This window comes from Vicugna pacos, chromosome 16, assembly GCF_048564905.1.
Source record: "Vicugna pacos chromosome 16, VicPac4, whole genome shotgun sequence".
Classification (NCBI taxonomy): domain Eukaryota; kingdom Metazoa; phylum Chordata; class Mammalia; order Artiodactyla; family Camelidae; genus Vicugna; species Vicugna pacos.
In genome coordinates this window covers 42,599,312-42,620,390 of record NC_133002.1, presented here as the reverse complement: position 1 = coordinate 42,620,390, position 21,079 = coordinate 42,599,312, and the positions used below count along the sequence as shown (strand labels likewise).

General features: G+C 36.9%; 1 protein-coding gene across 5 annotated transcripts in view; it reads left to right on the top strand.

The window, feature by feature from the left end:
* The first annotated feature begins 1,935 nt into the window (after positions 1-1,935).
* The window catches only part of PAFAH1B1 (platelet activating factor acetylhydrolase 1b regulatory subunit 1), a 63,791-nt gene continuing 44,647 nt past the window's right edge, over positions 1,936-21,079 (top strand). The window contains exons 1-2 of one of the 5 annotated variants that reach the window (XM_031685408.2): positions 1,936-2,314; positions 18,407-18,564. The gene's annotated coding sequence lies outside the window, so the exon portion shown is untranslated. Of the gene's footprint in view, positions 2,315-2,489; positions 3,144-18,406; positions 18,565-18,658; positions 18,806-21,079 lie in introns of those variants that run through there. The other 4 variants (XM_006219064.3, XM_072939023.1, XM_072939025.1 and 1 more) reach the window with 4 other exon arrangements.

The following is a 21,079-nucleotide window of genomic DNA, read 5'->3' as shown; positions in this document are numbered from 1 at the left end:
ACAAAAACAAACAAACAAACAAAAACAAAGCATAAATACAGGACAGAAATAGACTCATGGACAGAGAATACAGACTTGTGGTTACCGGGGTGGGGGTAGAGGGTGGGAAGGGATAGACTGGGATTTCAAAATTGTAGAATAGATTAACAAGATTACACTGTATAGCACAGGGAAATATACACAAAATGTTATGATAAATCACAGAGAAAAAAATGTGACAATGAGTGTGTATATGTCCATGAATGACTGAAAAATTGTGAACACTGGAATTTGACACAACACTGTAAAATGATTATAAATCAATAAAAAATGTTAAAAAAATATTTTAAAAGGTAAAAATGAACCCAAGGTGAATTCTTCAACAAGGCGTGTTAATTCATTTCATGTTTATTGACTGTTACTGAACGTGGCACAGACCAAACCTCTGTGTCTCATCTTGCTGCCCTTATCCAGCCAGAGAATCCCAGAACTGTGAACCTGGCAAAGTCATTGCAGAGACCACTTGATTTTCTTCCCTACCTTCATGAAAGAGAGAACCCAAGCACTCCAGCTAATTAGCTTGTGTTTCTCTTGAACACCTCCAGGGATAGAGACTTTTAACCTTTCTTGATAGGTTACTTGTTTTGGTATCAAGCCACAGGAATAGTTATGTGAGTTACCTATGACTCCCATGTATCCAGTATATGGACTACTAAGGCCATATACTGTGCACATGCAGCACTTCCTCTCTAATTCTCACAAAGGCGTTACAAGTCAGTTATTTATTAGCTCTATTTTATAGAGAAACTGAGGCCAGAGAGAGTAATTTGGCAAAGTCACACTCATAAGTGGCTGATCCAGGATTCACACTCAAGTTCTCTCTCATTAGCCCAGTTGCTTCTCAAAGGCATTATATGTATTTACCTACATAAAGGAAAGCAATAAAATCAATAAACACAAGCCTAAACCTACGTTTCAGGAAAAGAATTCCCTTGGACAATACAAATTAGTGATGAGATAATCACACGAGTTAACTCTTACTAAAAAATATTCCATATTGAATAATTCAGAACCTCAAACCTGGCCTCTTTTAAATCAAATGTCTCTGTGTGGAATACACTGACTACAAATCCCCAAGACTTGTCTGATGTATTTCAAGTCATAAGTTAGCAAAGACACACACACACACACACACACACACACCCCCCTTGTAGGGATAAAGTTCCAGGTCTTTCTTTGGGCATTAGTTTCAGAGTCGCAGATATGTGTGTGTGTGTGTGTGTGGGGGTGTGGGTGTGTGCATATGTGTGACTAAGGAATAGAACAGCTGAATCACACCTAAAAGCGAATCCTCCCAATTAAAAATCTATCATAAAAATGAAGACAGTTAGGCATTCCATCAGCCTTTCAACCACAACAGCTCTTCTCCCCAAGCCAACCCAACCAACTCCCCTCTCCTTCCCCCGACCCCCGGGAAATCAACCCGAAGGTTGGAAGTGGAAGAGGCGACAGCCTGGCCCAGGCTCCGCTTTCTGAAGCCTTTTGGGGCCCAGAATCCACGGTGCCAGCTGGTCCCTGCTGTTGGTCGCTATTAGCGGGGAGAGCGCCGTTTGTGGGCAAGAGCACGGCGGGGAAGTGAAGAGAGCCGGAGTTCTTGAGGGGCCAGAACAGTCAGACGAGAGTCTAGGAAAAGGGAATGGGGAGCCTTTTCCCAGGTTACAGAGGCGTGCGGAGCGCGAGAAGCGCCTTGGGGCGCAAACTCGCCCGCCGCCCCTTGGGTACCGCCAAACCGCACCAGCCGCCCGCCCACTAAGCGGAAGGCACCAAGGCTCAGGGCCCGACCCTGAGCTTTTCGCTGGCGCATGCGCCGCAGTCCCTCCTCCGCTCCCGGCCCCCTCCCCTCCCTCTTCCCCGCGGGTCTGGGGCGGCGGCGGCGGCGGCGCGGTGACGTCAGGGCGTTGGGGCAGCTCCTGTGACAGACGGAGCTGGAGCGGCGGGGCGGCGGCGGAGTCCGGCGGCCGAGATAGCGAGTGAACGAGCGAACGAGCAGCGACCCCGGGGTCCAGGGAGCGAGAAGGAGAAGGAGGGGAGCGCTTGGGCGCGAGCGAGAGAAACCGCGAGCGCTGGGCTTGAGCTCGAGCCCCGGAACGGCTGAGGAGCCCGCCTGCTCCCCTCCCCTCCCCCTCCCCAGGACCGGGCCCAGCGCGCCATCCTCCCCCTCCCTCCTTCCCTCCCTCCCTCCTTCCTCCCTTCCCTCTCCCTCTCCCCCTCCCCCGCCGGTGGATGGGAGTGAAGGAAGGAAGAGGCCCTGCGGAGGCGGCGGTGCAGCGCTCCGGTAAGGCGGCGAGGGTCTGCGCCCTGTCTTCTGTCTTCTCCACAGCGCTCGGGCAGCTGCGGGCCGGGCCCGGCAGCCTGACGATGTGGCTGCGCCGGTCCCCTCCCTCCCATTCTCCCCTCCCCCTGCCGCCGCCTCCTCCTTCTTCTTCTCTCCTCGCTCTCAAAATGGCGGCCGCGACGGCCGTTGAGTGAGAGGCGCGAGAGGAGGGGGGACAGGCCGGGGAGGGCGCTGCCCTCGCTCCCCTCCTCCCCGGCCCGGGTTTGAGGGGTGCCAGGGCCGCCGCGACTCCACCCGCGGCCGTCCTCGGTAAGGGATCGCCCTCCTCCTTCGGTGACTTAGCAAGAAAAGTATTCTTCGGTAGGAAGGGCGTGGAGAGTAGGTCGCTCTCTGATCTTGGGGAAAAGGTTCGGCCCTCCGCTCTCCGGCTGCGGAAGGCGAGCTCTGCAGTCCCCACCCCACCCGCGGTTGACGCTCAGGGACCGGGCTCAGCCTAGAGCCATCTCGGCACCCATAGGCCTTCAGGCGTTCCGTCCCCCACCTGTCCTTAGGATGGGGTTGACCTGAGAATGATGGCCCAACCCTTCCCTGGCCTCTCTGCGGTGGTCCAGCCTCTGCACCCACTAAGGAGGCGCGGCCCGAACCACCGAACCATCCGCAGCGCCCACCCACCAAATCAGGCAGGATTTTCTTTCTGCCACCGGCTCCTTAAACGGGAGTTGCCTTTTGACGTTGTAACACCGAGCTTCGAGGCCCTTAGCCTTTCTCCTTCATCTGATTTAATCTCCCCACTCATTTAGGAAACGCAGTGCTTTCCTTAACCTCCCAGGTGAGAAAATGTCTTTGAGGTGGTGGGCAAATTTTAACTCCACTTCTCTAAACAGAAGAGTGGAGAGGAGGAGAAGGTTTTTCAATGTCTGAAATGAGAGAGCGAGGTGTCTTGGCTTTATTTGTTATCCTGCTTGTCTTCGGTGACTTAGCAAGAAACTCCTTGGGAGGAGGGCAGGAGATTTTCTTTGGGGGTTGGGGTTTGGATCCAATTTATGTCAATCCTTGGTTAAGAGATTGTGCTTTGGAAGGGAAGAACCAGATTTGTGGTCTCCTTCTCAATGGGCGATGTCATGCCAAGGTCCCCTCCTCCCCCTTTGCTTAAGAGGCAACCGGGAGAGAATAAAGATTTTAGTGTTATTCCGACCTCTCCTTTAACACACAGTCTTTGAAATTCATAACGTTTTAAAGGCTAAACAAAAAAACTGTGCCATTTTTGGTAATTCTGTTTTTGTTGAAAGGTGAGTTGTTTTGTGTGAATTCCATTTTGAGGCTAGGGCGGAGGAGACAGTGCTTGGGCCTTTCATACCAGAAATGTCATCCCTCCCCTTTTGCCAGGGTAGTGTTTGCTTGAATTTTCTTTCTCTTTCTCTTTTTCTTTTTCTTTCTTTCTTTTTTTTTTATTTTTTTGGGGGTGGGGTGCAGCAGGGTTTGATTGCTGCAAGATCCAGTCATTTAATCAGGAAAATTTCCTGCTTGGGTATGTTGGTAGTGATACGATTTTGAATATATTAAAAGCTTTCACTTAAAAAATTCTGATTTGGGTCTAAGGCATTAACTACCTTTTAATCTCTCATGGGTATCTTTCAGGACACAGTTTTGCAGAATAATTGGCAGTTGCAAATTGCAGTTTTTATTAAGGCAGAAGAGTAATCTGTATTTAGGGTGATTTATTCTTTCTTGTTCTCTTATAAATGATCATTGTTTGTATTGTTCACAAGGGGAGGATCTCCTAAAACAAATATGAAGTGTTATTTTTATAAATCAGAGAATGGAACCCAATTTTTTACAAAATATTTCTGTATATATTGATTTTGATGTAGCTAGCCTATTTCGGTGCCTCTCCTCCACCTCCGTTTTAAAAAATGGGCTAATATTTGTGGATGCTGTGAACAGCCATTGAGCCGAAGAGACTGGGTGGAGTAAGAGCAGAAGCTGTGAAATGCTAGATTGCCCTTTCACAGCGTTTTTCTCTTGCTTATGTTTTGTTAGGTTATTTGATGCTAATTGGTGCTACAACAAAGGCATTTCTCTGTAGTAAATCTTAAAACCTCATGTTTTTAGTTTCCACCTTTTTTGCAAGGTGGGTATTAAATGATTGGGATAAAAAGCAATGTCTCTGCCCTAAGCAGATACTTATTGTCATACACACCCTTCTTTTTTTTTTTAATCGTTTTAGTCAAGTAAGTATAAATTAATGAATGCCAGAAATATTTGGCAAGAAATAGTAGAAATATTGCAAAACTCTAGTAAGAACATTACAGATGTTTTCTTTAACTTTAGTTTGCATTAGACAGTAAATCTGTGATTTTTAAATAATGAACATCAAAGTGAGTAAGAAAGGATAAGATAATTTGTTAAATGCTTTTTATATAGACCTTTTCTCTTGTGTTGTCCCTTGAAAGAGACCTTTTAGTAGGATACTAATATAAGAGAGGGTATGTCACTCTTATGTCTTGTATCAGCATTCATGTGAATAGATGCCCTCAGAAAAACGTCAGATTCATGTGGTAAATGATGAGTCTGATGACTTTTTGTCAATGTATGATATGTTTTTACATTTTTGTTATTTTTAATGTGATTAAAAAGTAGAAGGGTTCATATGGTGAGGAATGAGGTTAGGAATGATAATCCACTGTGCTATGTATCTGACATATCCCCATCCCTAGTATTTGTAGCTATAAAAGTACACTAAGAGCCATGATTTTTCAGTAGATTATTAGTTAATTAGGAGTTTAAAATAATTTGACTTAAGCTAAGAGAGCTTTTAGTTTCAAATGTGTATCTTTGTATGTGGCTGATACATATGGTGGAATCTTTTGCTTAATTTGGAGATCAATTTTTAAAATTCTTCAAATCATATATTTATGAAACTTCTAATGAGATTGGGATGGGATGTATTCACTTTTTAGTAGAATTACTTGGTATCTGTTTTTCCAGATACAGTTACTCCAGTATGTAGAAGATTTAGAGATGTTTCTAGAAGGGAAGAATCAGTATCGTAATTTTTGGTTTTCCAGCCAGACCATCCATGTTTCATTGTATTTTTTCAATGTAAATGTTTCTCTCTTATGCAATAAATAATGCTATGTATATGACTTTACCTTATGGCTCATATTTTCAGTGTCCAAGAAAAAAATAGGACCTTAACTTTTTGTTTACATGTGATTCATACTATTCACAATTTGTCATCTTAATAGATAAGCCATAGAAACTATGAAAATTGTCAGCATTAGGATGGAGATATCTCAAAAAACAAACCCAAAGCAAAATCTTAGGGCAATCAGAGTGAATTTTCCAATTCTTCCCATTGAGTTCTAAAGCAGTGTGTCATTCACTCTTTTGCCAAAGGGACTTGAGGCTCAGTTGGTTTTAAACCACGCCTGCCATGTCTGCTGTGGTCCTTTTTTTTTTTTTTTCCCTGTAAGTTTCTGTTGTGAAAATATTTAATTATAACAGGTAATCTGTTTGCATACACTTTGGAAAGAGAGAAATTAAGTTTAAAGTGGGAATTTTTGGCCACTTTACAACTATTTTTTTAACTTAAGTTGCTCTGTTTAAAGTAAAATAGTGGTATATGACTTCTGAAAAGATAAAGTAACCTTTTCTCCTGAAGATGCTTAACTGTAATGTGAACCCTAGTTGCTGAAGGCCAGATGTTTTGAGAAATCTGCATTTCATGAAGAAAGATGCTTAATAGTTAACTGCAGTGAAGGCTTTTTGAATTGTTTTAACTTTGTTGCTGGTTTGATATGACACTTTGGCTAGTCATTTAAGTGGAACCTTAGTTTAACTTTTGCTGTGTGTATAATTTTTACTCTTGCCATAGCAGTTAAAAATTTTAATTGATATTTGTGAAATGCTTTATAGTCAGTCATTGGGTCCAAGTATCATAAGGGCTTATTATTTTGATTTATTGTTTTCGCTTTAAAAGAAGGTGGCTTTTAGTTGAAACTTACCTAGTTAGGATTGATATGTGATTTATTAAGGATACTTCTGGAACAGTATCCTTTAAAGTTATTGTCATTTAACATCGTTGCAAACATTTCCCTAGAACTTTATAAATATATTGAAGGTGGCATTTCATTTATTCTGTCAGCTAAGAATGGCATTTTTATGGATATGAGAACTAAAATTCGGAAAATTTATTTTCCTAAGGTCACATGTTAGGTTAGTAGCTAGAATGAGGTCAATATTGTAGTCACTGAACCATTTGGGTTATTTCCTTGCATGATCAATCATTCCTTTCTCTTTTGACAAAATGGACTTTTCATATGTTTGTTAATTTCTTTTCTAAAATGGTGAAAACTGGTGGCATTTATTGCCTGCATCATTAAAATTGGCACTTACTAGCATGATCTTGTATTGTTAACTATTTTACTTGTATTAGACATTTGAGTAGGGACTCCCAGAAAATACCTAGTACTGTTTTATAGTAGTATTAATAAGTAAATACTTGCTGCATGCATATAGGTAGTATTGATAATTAAATATTAGTAAATTAATATTAAATATTAAATTAATATTTCAATAAATACTTCTTGCATTTGATTGAATACAGGGTTATATGAAAGGAAATGCTATCCTATAGTTCTTTGTAATGGCTAACTTCCAGTGATCTCTTGGGAATTAAGGTGAAGGAGGGAAAAGTGTTCACCCTTCCTTTACAGAGATTTTATGTTGTCGCAGGCACAGGGTCATACTTCTGACATAGTTGTACCAGGACTACAAAACTCTCACCTGTAAGAAGTGAATTAACCTGACTGGACAAATTACATTTGCATTTTGTAATTATCTACTCTTTGCATTTTGATTATCTGCTCCTTGAGCTCTTATGTGTTGACAAGAATCATTGACAGCTGAGGCTGTTAAGAAATTTTCTAATGAAAACAAACATGTATGTATATGTAAGACTGAAACATTATACTGTACACCAGAAATTGACACGTTGTAAACTATTTCAATTAAAAAATTTACAAATAAATTTAAAAAAGAAATTTTTGAGAGACTGTCTTTTGATAACAGTGAAATTAAGAATCTGGGAAATGAAGGATTTTAATTTTTGAAAGCTTACGTTATTAAAATTTTGCATGTTGATTAATCCACATTTAATCTATGGCAAAGATGAAAGGATATGTTCTTTGATAATTGCCTTTTATATGCATAAGGCATATATTTTGTCTATTTTTCCCTTCCATATTTCTTTATTTTATCAAAAATATTCTGACTGCAAAAGAAGGGAAAGTAAAGAGTCATTTGTATTGATTATTTGGTATTTTTGTTAACTTAATTTTTTACCCCTGTTATCTTTATTGAAACATAACTGGCATATAACATTGTATTAGTTTTAAGTGTACAACATAATGATTTGATATATGTATGTATTGCAAAATGATTACCACAATAAGTTTAGTTAACAATCATCACCACTCTTAGGTACAGTTGTCAAACTTTTAAGGTCTCTTCCTTAGCGGATTTCAGATATTACAATATAGTATTGCTAACTGTAGTCACTTTGCTGTACATTACAGCCACAAGACTTATTTATCTTATAACCGAAAGTTTGTACCTTTGACCATGTTTGCTCATATCCCCATCCTCCCACCTCTACTCCCACTCCCTACTTCTGGCAACTGCCAATCTGTTCTCTGTATCTATGAGTTGAGTTTTTTTGTTTGTTTGTTTATATTCCACATGTAAGTTTGAGATCAAACAGTATTTGTCTATCTGACGATTTCACTTAGCAGAATGCCCTCAGTGTTCATTTGTGTTGTCATAAATGGCAATATTTCATTCTTTTTTATAGCTAAATAATATTTCATTATAATATATATAGCACATCTTCTTTATCAGTTCATTTATCAATGGACTTAGGTGGTTTCCAGGTTCTTAGCTGTTATAAGTAATGCTGCAGTGAACATGGAGATTCAGATGTCTTTTCAAGTTAGTATTTTCATTTCCTTTAGATATATACCCAGAAGTGAAGTTCCTGAATCATATGGTGGTTCTATTTTTAATTTTGGGGGGAACCTCCATATTGTTTTCCAAAATCACTGCATTCTGATCAGTGCACAAGGGTTCATTTTCTCCACATGCTTGCCAACACTTGTTTTTTCTCGTCATTTTGATAATAGCTCTCTTAACAGGTATGAGGTCATTGTGGTTTTGATTCATATTTCCCTGATGATTAAGGATGTTGAGCACCTTTTCCTGTATCTTTTGGGTGCTTGTATGTCTTTTTCCTGTTATCTTTTTTTTTTTTAATGGTGTTTCTATTTCATTTTTTTATTAGGATGATTTACATTTTAAGGGTAGGAGAAAGCTATGCATTTAGCATTATCAGAGAAAATTAATGAAGCTGTTGGCTAAAACCATATATGAATATTTTAGATTCTAATCCTGACTCCACAATTTATCAGTTATGAGCCTTGAGGAGTAGCCTCAGTTTCCTTATTTATAAATGGATGATGTTGAAAGTGCTTAACTGATAGGGTGATTGCTCTTATTGAATGATACAAGGCCTGTAGATCCTTCGTAGATGTTTTTTATTGTTGGAGACTTTTTTAAGGAAGAGAATTAACATACAGTTTAATCATATAAATAAGCAGTCATTAATATGTTAATATAGTTCTCAGAGTTTTAAGTATATTTCTTAAGAATTAGTACTGGGGATTCTTTCCCATTTGATATCTATTATGTGTATCTGAAACCAGTGATGGCTTCAGTGTCTCTTAGTAGGCAAGAAGTGCTATATAAATCAATGCCAAATGGAAAAATTCAGTTTTTTTAATATAAAATTATGTTGCTAATAAATATTTAAACTGTGAAGTACATTTATGTCTTTATTTTAACAAACAAAAATTTTGTTTGTAATTTTAAATATTAATTTAAATCCACATTTTTCCCATTTTTCTTTTTAAATAAACTTTATTTTGGAAAAATTTTGAATTTGTAGACAAGTTGTAAAGATAGTGCAGAGAGTTCTTGTATATATCCTGCGCCCAATATTCCCTATTGTTACCATCTTACATTTCTGTGATACATTTGTCTATCTTGGTATTTACTATTAGCTAAACTCCAGGCTTTATTTGGATTTCACTGGGTTTTCTATTCCATTCCTTTCCATTTCCTCTTTCTGTTCCAAATTTAAGCCAGGGTACCACATTGCATTTGGTTTTCATATCTCCTCAGTCTCCTTGGTGTGTGACAGTTTCTCAGTCTTTCCTTGTTTTTTCATGATCTTGACAATCTTTGAGTAGCCCAAAGTCAGGTATCCTGTAAAATGACCCGCAAACTGGTTTTTAATTTTTTTCCATAATTAGATGATTTATGGGTTTTGGGGGCAAAAATTTCCACAGAGGTGAAGTGCACTTCTCATCACATCATGTCAGAGGCTTCATGATTCCTACAAAACATCAATGGTTATGCTAACTTTTATCACTTGGTTAGTGTAGTGTTTGCCAATTTTCTTGGAAAATTATTATACTTTCTTTCTCTTACTTTTATCCTTTGGAAGTGAGTCAAGTTCCACGTCCTGGAGGAGGGGATGTGGTCTGTTTACATATGTTATTTGGAATTGTTTTGTAAGGCAGATTTGCCTCCTCTCCCCCACTTATTAAAACAAATTTACATCTTTATTTTAACTATCAGGAAAATTTTGTTTAGAATTTTTAATATTATTATTTAAATAACCCCCAATTTCCCCTCATTAAAAAAAATAAAATATTTCAACAATAGTTTGGAGAATAAAGATCACAGAAACTCTTTGAAGAAGCTACATTTGAGTGAATTATATATTCCTCTAGAAATTACTCTGAGAATAAAATTCAGTGTTGGGATTTAGAGAAGAAGTGTGCATTTTGGGGCTCCTTTAGTGAGAGACTGCTGTTACCTGAGAAGCAAAGCAAATAGAGTATCTTATTCATTGGTTCTATGCTAGTATTTGAATCCTCCTTGTTCTTTTTCCTCAAAAACATTTTAAGTCCTGCAGCAGGAAACAAAATATTTTTGAGTGATTGGACTCTTACTTTAAAACCAAAACTGGTGGATCTATGTCCTGAAAGATACTTATTTTACATTAAGGAGAATTTGTAATTTAAGATCGAGATAATTCTTGAGAATTGCAATTATTACAGTTTTGCAGTTTTATATCTTGCCCTTCTGTTGTATCACTTGTACAGAGAATCTTGTAGGGCTTCTGCTTTTAAAAAAATTATTCAACACTACTACATATTTTTGTTTCTCTTCAAAATTTTCACTAATTTTTCTGTCCAGCAAACATTTATTTAGATATATTGCATTCCAAGCATTGGGGATACAAGCATGATTGTCAGCCCTTGCCCTCAAAGATCTTAAAATTTATAAACATATTTAACATGCAAAGGTAGTGCAATAATCAAAATATGTACTTGGTGAGATGAGGGCCCAAAGTTTTCAGGGAGGTCTTCACAAAGATGTTAAACATTTTTGAAGACATCTTACTACTTTGTTTGGGGAGTAGTTTGTACCAAATCTCATAAGTACACCTTGGTTGGTGAGGAAGTTCCATGTAGTTTAGTATGGCTGGAGTGATAGGTGAGTATAGAGTGAGTACATTGTCATGATCTGTCCTGTAAAGCAGGGTTGCACATGGGCCATCTTCATCAGATGTAGATTTTTACCTGTTAAAAATATAAATTTCCAGGCTCTATCTTATAGACTTATGTAATAAAAATTCCCTGTTTGGGGGGCACCTGGGATAGCTGCATTATCAATAAGCTCCCTAGTTGATTGTTTTTGAGAACTACTGTTTTTGCCCTTGAGGTGCCAGAGGATGATTTTAAGTTATGATAAGTGACATCACTAGATTTCTTTTTTAAAAAGGCAGCTGTCAGCATTGTGGAAAATGTAGCTGTGGAGTGGGTGAAGGGAGATAGCCCTGTGGAATCTATTTAAGTGGCAATGCAGGTTGAAAGAATGGATTTGAGAGAGACTGAATATGTATAATTGGTAAACAGTTTGATACAGGAAGTGAGAGAAATGAAGAAAGTGAGGAATTGAGGTATTTTTTTGTTTTAGTTTGGGCTGTTGAGCGAAGTGTAAATGAACACTGCTAAAACACTTAAAGCAATGACTAGCATATAGTAAGTGCTATTTAAATATTTGTTAAATAAAAAATAGGGAACCAGTGACGGGTTATTTTTAAGTAAAGAAGGGATTGGGTTAGATTATATTTTAAATAGATGATTCTGGGGCTGAGTACAAGATAGGTATTAATAGGCCAAGACTATATTTACGAGGACATTTTGAAATTAGTCCAGGTGAGAGATGATGGTGTGAACTATGGTATTAGTGGTAAGGGTAGACAGAGAATTGAGGCAGTAAACTTGGCAGATCCAGGTAATTGATTGCATATAGAGGAAAGAAGAGTCAGGGTTGACTCCCACATAAGATATTCTTGCTGGGGAGTAGGTATAGTGCATGCTTAGCTTGCACGAGGTCCCCACTACATCCATTAAAACAAACAAAAAGATGTTATTTCTAACATTTTTAAAGCAATATCCTTTTTTAAAAAATTGAAATATAGTTACAGTGTGTCAGTTTCTGGTGTACAGCACAATACTTCAGTCATATAGGAACATATATTCTTTTTCACCATAAGTTACTGTAAGTTACTGAATAAAGTTCCCTGTGTTATACAATATAAACTTGTTGTTTATCTATTATGTATATATATTAGTTAGTTTCTGCAAATCTTGAACTCCATTTTATTCCTTCCCACCCTCTCCCCTCCAACCATAAGTTTGTTTTATCTGTGAGTCTGTTTCTGTTTTGTAAATAAGTTTATTTGTCTTTTTTTTTTTAGATTCCACATATGAGTGATACCATATGGTATTTTTCTATCTCTTTCTGGCTTAATTCATTCAGAATGATGATCTCTAGGTATATCTATGTTCCTGCAAATAGCACTATGTTACTCTTTTTTATGACTGAGTAGTATTCCGTTGAATAAATATACCACAGCTTGTTTATCTAGTCATTTGTCAATGGACATTTAGGTGGCTTCCATGCCTTGGCTATTGTATATAGTGCTGCTATGAACATTGGGGTGCATGTATCTTTTCAAATTAGAGTTCCTCCGGATACATGCCCAGGAGTAGGATTGCTGGATCATATGATAAGTCTATTTTTAGTTTTTTGAGGAATCTCCATACTGTTTTCCATAATGGCTGCACCACACTACATTCCCACCAGCAGTGTAGGAGGATTCCCTTTTCTCCACAGTCTCTCCAGCATTTATCATTTGTGGACTTTTGAATGATGGCCATTCTGACTGATGTGAGGTAATAGCTCATTGTAGTTTTGATTTGCATTCCTCTGATAATTAGCATTATTGAACATTTTTTCATGCGCCTGTTGGCCGTTTGTACATCTTCATTGGAGAATTGCTTGTTTAAGTCATCTGCCCATTTTTGGATTGGGCTGGGTATTTTTTGTTATTAAGTTGTATGAGCTGTTTACATATTCTGGAAATTAAACCTTTGTCAGTCTCACCGTTTGCGAATATTTTCTCCTGTTCCATAGGTTGTCATTTTGTTTTACTTATGGTTTCCTTTGCTTTGCAGAAGCTTGTAAGTTTAATCAGGTCCCATTTGTTAATTTTTGCTTTTATTTCTATTGCCTGGATAGACTGCCCTAGGAGAACATTGCTAAGATTTATGTCAGAGAATGTTTTGCCTATGTTTTCTCCTAGGAGGTTTATAGTGTCTTGTCTTATATTTAAATGTTTAAGCCATTTTAAGTTTATTTTTGTGTATGGTATTAGAACCTGTGTATGGTTCTAACTTCTTTTGATTTACATGCTGCTGTCCAGTTTTCCCAACACCACTTGCTGAAAGGACTGTCTTTTCTCCATTGTATATTCTTGCCTCCTTTGTCAAAGTTTAATTGACCGTAGGTCTGTGGGTTTATTTCTGGGCTTTCTATTCTGTTCCATTGATCGATGTATCTGTTTTTATGCCAATACCACACTGTTTGATTACTGTAGCGCTAATGCAATATCCTTTTAAAGTACTTTGGATCTTAGCTGTTCTCTATGCTAGTGATATTTGAGGCTTTGGAGGTATATTATGTTACTTCCATAAAAAATGAGAACTAATGGCCTGAGATAGTTTTTAATTTCTCTAAATATGTAGGCTTATATATTTTTCTTAGTAGGTGGAGAGAAATTTCTCTCTAAACATAATACACTATTGTGTGGAAAACACATTTAGCCCAAGTCCAAAGAGCTAGAAAGCTTAAATAATGATTTTATTATGTTGTTTTTATGTTAAGGCTTGAGATTTTATGTATATGTATCTCCCTATTTCTAGATTAGTCAAATTTTAAGAATTTTTTTTTCCTCCCATTCAGTGTTATTAAAGGGTGAGGGGAAACTTGCTTGAAATTAGAACTTTCTTTAATTTGAATTTCCTCTAGATTCGTAATGAAATAATTAAATGGGTAGAAAATTCAGTGTCCTTATAGTATTTTAAGTCTGGATCCTGGTGGGGAGGGTATAGCTCAAGTGGTAGAGTGCATGCTTAGCATTCATGAGGTCCTGGGTTCAATCCCCAGTACCTCCTCTAAAAATGAATAAATAAGCAAACTTGATTTCCACCCCCCCCCCAAAAAATCTGGATCCTGGATTGTGTGGTGTACATTGTGTATGATATCCGTCACTTAGGCTGTTCCAGGGCTCATTAAATCTCCCCGCTAAAGACAGCTGAGAAAGATGATAAAGTAAATATTGAATGAATAATTGGAGTGGACATGGGAGAAGGTCATTTTAGGTATAGAGAACAGCACCATACACAGGTACAAAAGCATGAAAAACTTATGTGTATGCTGGAAAGTGGTTTGGCAGAGGTGATTGTAGGGCACATGTGAATATGAGACTGGAAAAATATGTATGAGCCAGATTGTTAGAATTTATAAGTTCTATGTAGTTTGTAGGCAATTTGGATGACACAATTTCAAGCAAAAGTGAGCATTATGATCAGATGTATAAGTAGGTTGTTCATGTAGGTGTCAGTGAGGAATATGGATTGGAGTTGGAAGGTCACTTAGGCTTTTTTAGGAAAGAATGATTAGTGCTTGAAATAAGATAGTGACAAGGAAAGTTGCTGACTGGAGAAAGCTTTAGGAGGTAGAATTGTGAATGAGTAGTGTGTGATGGGTAGAGGAAAGTATCAGAAGACATCTCAGATTTGTGGAATTGAGAAACTGGGTGTCATTAGCCATTTGTAGTAGAGTAAGAGGAGGAATTATGTGGGATATTACATAGAGCAGCCAGATTAATTTTCCTGAACCACAGTTCTCAAGTCACTTTCTTGCCAAAAACCCAGTGCCAGCTTTTTACTGTATTTATTCAGCCTTGTATATGAAAATGCAAAGGGCACATTGCTAGAAACATGGTATTTAATAGGTGTTAGTTTAATCCTAAATTGGCACACAAGGACTTTTCTTTTGTGTCCTGGCTCACTTTTTTATCCTTTTTCTTATTGCCTGCCATGTATCTGGTGATTCAGCCTTATGAAGATACTTTCTTCCTTATGATGTTTTCACTCTTTACCACTCCCTCCCTTCTCTTTTCCTCTGTGTACCCTCTGACCTATATATATCCTTCAAATCTATATACCAGGTTCTCCATTTCTGGCAACCTTCCATAATTTTTTTCACCTAAAAGAAATTTTCTTTTTCTCTGAATTCATAATCTTAAAGTATCTAATACTTTTTTTTCTTGTTATAGCTTATATAAAATTTTCTGATGTATCGAATGAGTTAATGCATTTAAGGAACCTAGAACAGTACCTTGCACTTAGTTAAGTATTCGGTAAATGTTGGTTGTTACTATGGTGATGATTAAGATGAGTTGATATAATGGTATTAGGGCAATCTCCCTTTACTTTCTGCTTTTTTGTGATGGTAAAACCAATTTGTTCTCTGTCCTTGGACACCAGGAAGACAGTATCTCTTTTACATTGCTAATGTACGTATAAGTAAGTGCAAAAGATACTGTGCCATATGATCATCTTCAAAGTGAAATTATTTTCTTTATACATCTTCACTATTTTAGAACTCTATTGAGGGAAATAAAATGGTAGACAAGCCCTTGACACTCACTGATTATCTCATTAAGTTTCACACAGTTGTTTGAGGAAGTGATAGAATTAGCTCCATTTATACATGGGCAAATAGGCTTAGGTAGTTTGAAAATTTGCCCAAGGTCACTTTGTAAGTGGCCCAGTTGATATTTGAGTCTCCACTATTTGACTCCAAAATTCTATGCAGTAGGACCTTAAAAGTGTAGAATTTATTCCTTCTGTCCCTTCATATCACATTTAGCTTGCTGTCAGAGGGCCTGTCATGGGACCTATACTCAGAAAAGTGCTTTTTGTTTTTTCTTCTTTTAAATTTTATTTTACATATTTACAGTTAATTTTTAATTTTTATTATGGAATATGTCAAATATGCAGGAAAAGTATCTGCAGTAATACAAGAACATATCCACCTAACTACTGTCTTAACTGACAGACTTTAACTTTTGTCATATTTGCTTTGGAGGTTGGGTTTGGTTTTTTTTTGTTTTTTTGTTTTTTGTTTTTAAGAAATCAGGTGTTATTGGAGATACAGTTGATATCCTCTTTTCAGTCCTATTTCCCCTCCCTTCCTCCTCTTAGTGGGAAAGTTCCTCCTCAAGTTTTTATATATTCTTTTGTTCTGTTTTTGTACTTTTAGTATACATATATGTATCTATAAACAATGTATATTAATGCTTAGAATTTACATGAATGTTACACTGTGTATTATTCTACAACTTGTTTTTTACCTAATAAAATGTTTTCTAGATGTATTGATATATGTAGGTCTCATTTATTGTGTTACATAACTTCTTAGATATGATTTACTATAGTTTCTTTATATCTGCACTACAGAAATAGATATTTAGATTGTTTCCAAATTTTTACTATTACAGACAGTGCTGCAGTGACATGAGGAAGTTGTCTGCAGATAAGATGATAAAATTTGATTTTTGTTATTGCATTGCAGAATTTATCTTAAGGTTAATTAAATACTTGTTCTTTAGTAATTTTATGCTTTGAATTGAATAAACAGAATGACTAATACTGTGACATTGATTTTAGACCATAAATTCCTAAATTTTGTTCCATTTGCTTCAGTCTCTTCAGCTGTTCCAAAAATCTTTGTTTAATTCAGCATTGAGCCAGGAGTTTGTTTACACACTGGTGGCCTGTAGGCCGAACTAAGTGCAATGTGTTTCTCCAGGCTTTGTATAGTTAAATTTTTTTTTGAGTCAATATTTTAGAATTAGGTATTTTGCATAAAGTCTTTATTTTTGGATTATCCTGAAAAATTAGAAGCTCTGACAACAATGGGGCCCACCTTTCCCTTGACAATCGCTGGCCTAAGTCACAGCTGCGCTCCTTTAGATGGGCATAAGCTCTCCAGTGAAACAAGTTCCTACCACTTCCTTACTGTTTATTATTGCCCTTGCTTTGTTGGGTTTTTTGTTTTTGTTTTTGTTTTTGTTGTGTGGTGGGAGATAATTAGGTTTATTTTTTATTGTTATTTATTTAATGGAGGTACTGAGGATCGAACCCATGACCTCATGTATGCTAATCATGCACTCTGCTACTAAGCTGGACCCTCCCCCTGCCCTTGAACTGTTGTTGATAGTGAAGAAATACTTGTCTATTGATGTTTCTATAAAAAATGGAGGAAAAGTATAGCTAGACAACTGCAATATTCAAAAAAAAGTAGAACAGCATATTTCTCTGGAAGTGAAGAATTTTGTACTCTGATCAGTATGTGAACAAAATAAGTCTTGAATGGAAAGATCACAACCTTACCTGCTTCACTCATTTATGTTAACTGCATTGTTCTCTGTAGACATGAGGTGATCTCAGAATTTTGTGCAGGTAGCTGTGAAGGCTGCCACACAGTGCAGTTGAAGATCAAAAAGATATGAAGATGGTTTATAGATCATGAACTTCTATGGGAATGCCAGATATTTACCTGTTCTTTTAGCTGTTCTGGAACAGTTTTAAGCAGAGGGTTTGAAACTGGCTTAATCTTCTCAACCATTATATCTTTCAATATTGTATTTATTAAGTACCTTATTCAGGGGCTACAAAAGGATGGTCCAGAATTCAGATCGAAAATGTGTTTTGTCTGCTCAGTGTTTTTATTTTTATATTTATTTTTATTTTTTGGTGGGGAGAGGTAATTAGGTTTATTTATTATTTATACATTCTTAGATGAGGTACTGGGGATTGAACCCAGGACCTCGTGCATTCTAAGCATGTGCTCTACCACTTGAGCTATATCCCCCTCCCCCGAATGTTTTTTGTTTTTAATTGGACTTACTTTAAAACTCCATTCTACCACTGTTGTCTTATTTCTAGCTGATTCTCACTTTTACCTTCCTAGTTAGTCTTTGTGTTTGATTTATAACCTATTTAAGGCAATTTATAAAGATACATAAACTACAAAATTCTGCAAATTAAACGTGAAAAAGGAAACAAAAACAAAGGGTAAGGATAAAATGGAATCAGAATCTAGGCCACAAAGGTCTATCAAAATGGTCTTGCTATAGAGTCAGATTTGACTGCACTTTCTATGAGTTGGCAAGAGGAAAAAAAAACCTGTTAGGTTATTTTTCACAATGTCCTTAAGATAAAAATAAACCAGTTAAGTCAGAAAGATAACTAACACTTAGCACTATCAGAATGTAATTTCTCATAGGGGTCCTCATAAAGAGGATTATGTGTAGTTATCATTTCTCTCATCAACATCTAAGATAAGTGGATGTCTGGTATTTAACACTCAGCATGGGAAGACCAGCCACGTCACGTGAGAGTCAGCCTGAATGAGTGGGTAGATTGTCCTTTGGTGTCTGACCAGTGGACATAGTTTCCCTCAATCCAGTTTTTAAAAAAGTTTTTTTTAATTCTTGTGGGGGGTGGTAATTAGGTTTATTTATTTATTTATTTTTTAATGCAGGTACTGAGCATTGAACCCAGGACCTTGTGCATGCTAAGCGCACACTCTACCACTGAGCTATACCCTCCCTGCCAGTTTTTGATATGTTTTGAGATCAAGCTCCTTGGCAAGTACCTGAAGTGTGGGTGTTCCTTACATCAAATACAGACTACAATCAAGTATGATGGATTTAAATATTTTTGTGAAAATAATTTTGGATCTGCTGCATCCCTGTCTTCTTGTTTGAAGGTAGACAGAGCAGTATTCTTTCAGAGTGTTCAGAACTGGTAAAGTCATTAAGAAACAGTTTTAAAGAAAAAGGGGGCCAGTATACAATCCTGTTTTTATGTTGCTGGAAATTGCTTCATCAGACCATTCCTATGAAAATGGACTCCCAGCAGTGTTCAGCATGGATTAAATGTAAGGAGGTGTTGTTTTTATTTATGTCTGTAATAGATATGGTCTCTCCCCTCAAGAAACATACTAATATGTGACTGTGCCCCTTCTCCACATGTGCTAGACTCCTCAAGTAAGATTTTTTTTTTCTTCAGCCCTACTGGAACTACGGTTCAGTATCTTACCTTCATTGCTGAATCTCTTGAATTTAGGGTTGAAATTACTGTTTTCTTACTGTTGACTACCTTTTGTTTTTCCTAGTTTGCCATATTTAGCCTCAGTTTTTTAGCAGTTTCCAACTATTTCCAACTGCTTAAAATAATTTTGCATTTGGTTATTTTGTTTCATGTTCTATTCAACATATTATTTTTCCTTCTTCTAAAACCTGCCTCAAAACACTGCCAATCATTTCCATCTTTAGTCTTTCAGTTCATAAAGGTGACTCAGTTAGTCCTTTGCTCACGTTATGTACTTTATTACCTCCTTTTTTGTCTCCACCCTCCCACCTTACTCTAGCTATGATTGTACATCCTCTTAGGGGTGGATTACATTTTATTCACCTTTATCGTAAAACCTCATATCACAGAGCCTAGCAGAATAGTCAATGAAAAGTAAATAGATATGTATGTATAGCTCACATCTTTATGTTGTAAGTTTCTTTGGGGCAGTGCAGGGACTATCTCTTAGCATTGCTTTTGAGTCACATATAGTATTCCCATAGATGAGGCACATAAGTTACGTGGGACACAGATAAGTGTTTGGTTTGAATGCTGGGTACCTGGTAGATCCTCAGTAAATAAGTTGAATAACTGACACAATATAGTTATTTCTCAGTTATTTGTTTTAGTGGAGGCAAACATTGGTGTGGATAATAGTAAACTAGAAATCACTTCGGTTGAGAGACAAAAAATGCCAAGTTTTCTGAGTTGAGTTGTCACAGTATCTGGGCAAATTGTCCTTGGTTGTAAACAGGGGATCCACCTTTAGAACCAAGATCATATGCTTGAGAAGGTCATCTTTAAGACCAGGAGCAAGTAGTAGACTGGGTCAAAAAAAATTACTTTTGCATAATTGCTGTTTGACCATAAAGCTCTTTTTTTTCCAAATTATTCTCACGCCTTCCATCCTATTCCAGGCCTCTGTTATCTTCTACTTCTAGCCTTCTCTTGCTCTAGTATCTCCTATATATTATCTCCAAAACAATCACCATGAAACACTAACTTTAGAACATTACTCTCTTGCTTAAAAATGCAGTGATTTCTGCATCATCATATCTTAGGGCTGTCTGCATTAGCATTCACCATACCTTGTACTTAAAAAAAAATCACACAAAACAATACGTCTTCTATTGTTTATATGCTTAGAAGTGTTAGTAAGCTTTTTTCTTCTGGTTTTTATAGCAGTGGATTTTTGTGTATATGTGACTTAGTTTTGACTTTCTGTTGTAATTTTGTCTAATTGTCACTTGAAAATGTAGCATTTGTAAGCAGAAATCAGAAGAGTAATACACATGTTCGAAGGTTAAAAGGTCTTTAACTTTTAAAGTTTTTGTATAAAGTTAAGATAGCCAGTTGATTTTCTTTAGGATTTTTTAATTGTTATACTTTTTCTGATATATATTAATTAGTGTTAAATCTTTAAAAAGGGGGGGAAAATACATCAAATCCAGCTCCAAGCAGCTGGACTTTGAATGTATCTTATTGCTCATATTTCAGAATTTGATTTTTTGGAATTTTAGAAAAGAAAGATGAGAATAAAGTGATGCAGTGCATCTTTAGTTCTGAGAACATGGTAAACTTTTATCTCAATTTTACTGTGATTCCTGTAGTAGTTATTTAGAAACACTAGTTACCTACTGTGTTAATTCCATGGTATTTGGTAGAGATGTAATGAAGAATATGTCAAAGTTGCAGCTTTAGAGGAGTGTTGTTGAGGAGTCAACATCAAGGCAGATAATTATGGTGGAGTGTGAGAAGTGTTAAATATGTGTATGTGCAACGGACTATGAAATCACAGAGAGAAGGCAGTTACTCTGCTTATTTATTATTTACTTTTTGGTCAAAACTATGTAAATAAATCCCTCAGGTTCTGCTATTTATACTAGCTGCTGAGAGCTTTGCTAATAGTGTTTAAATACCATTGATAAGCATTAAGTTGAACCTGTGTAATTGCCATTATTGGCAGTTTTTAAATAGTTTCACCCTAATAGTATTTCAGTATGTCAGTTAAGACAAAGTAAAACATGGTGAATATCTTTTGCTAATACTGTTTTGACAGTTGTTAGATAATTGATATTTT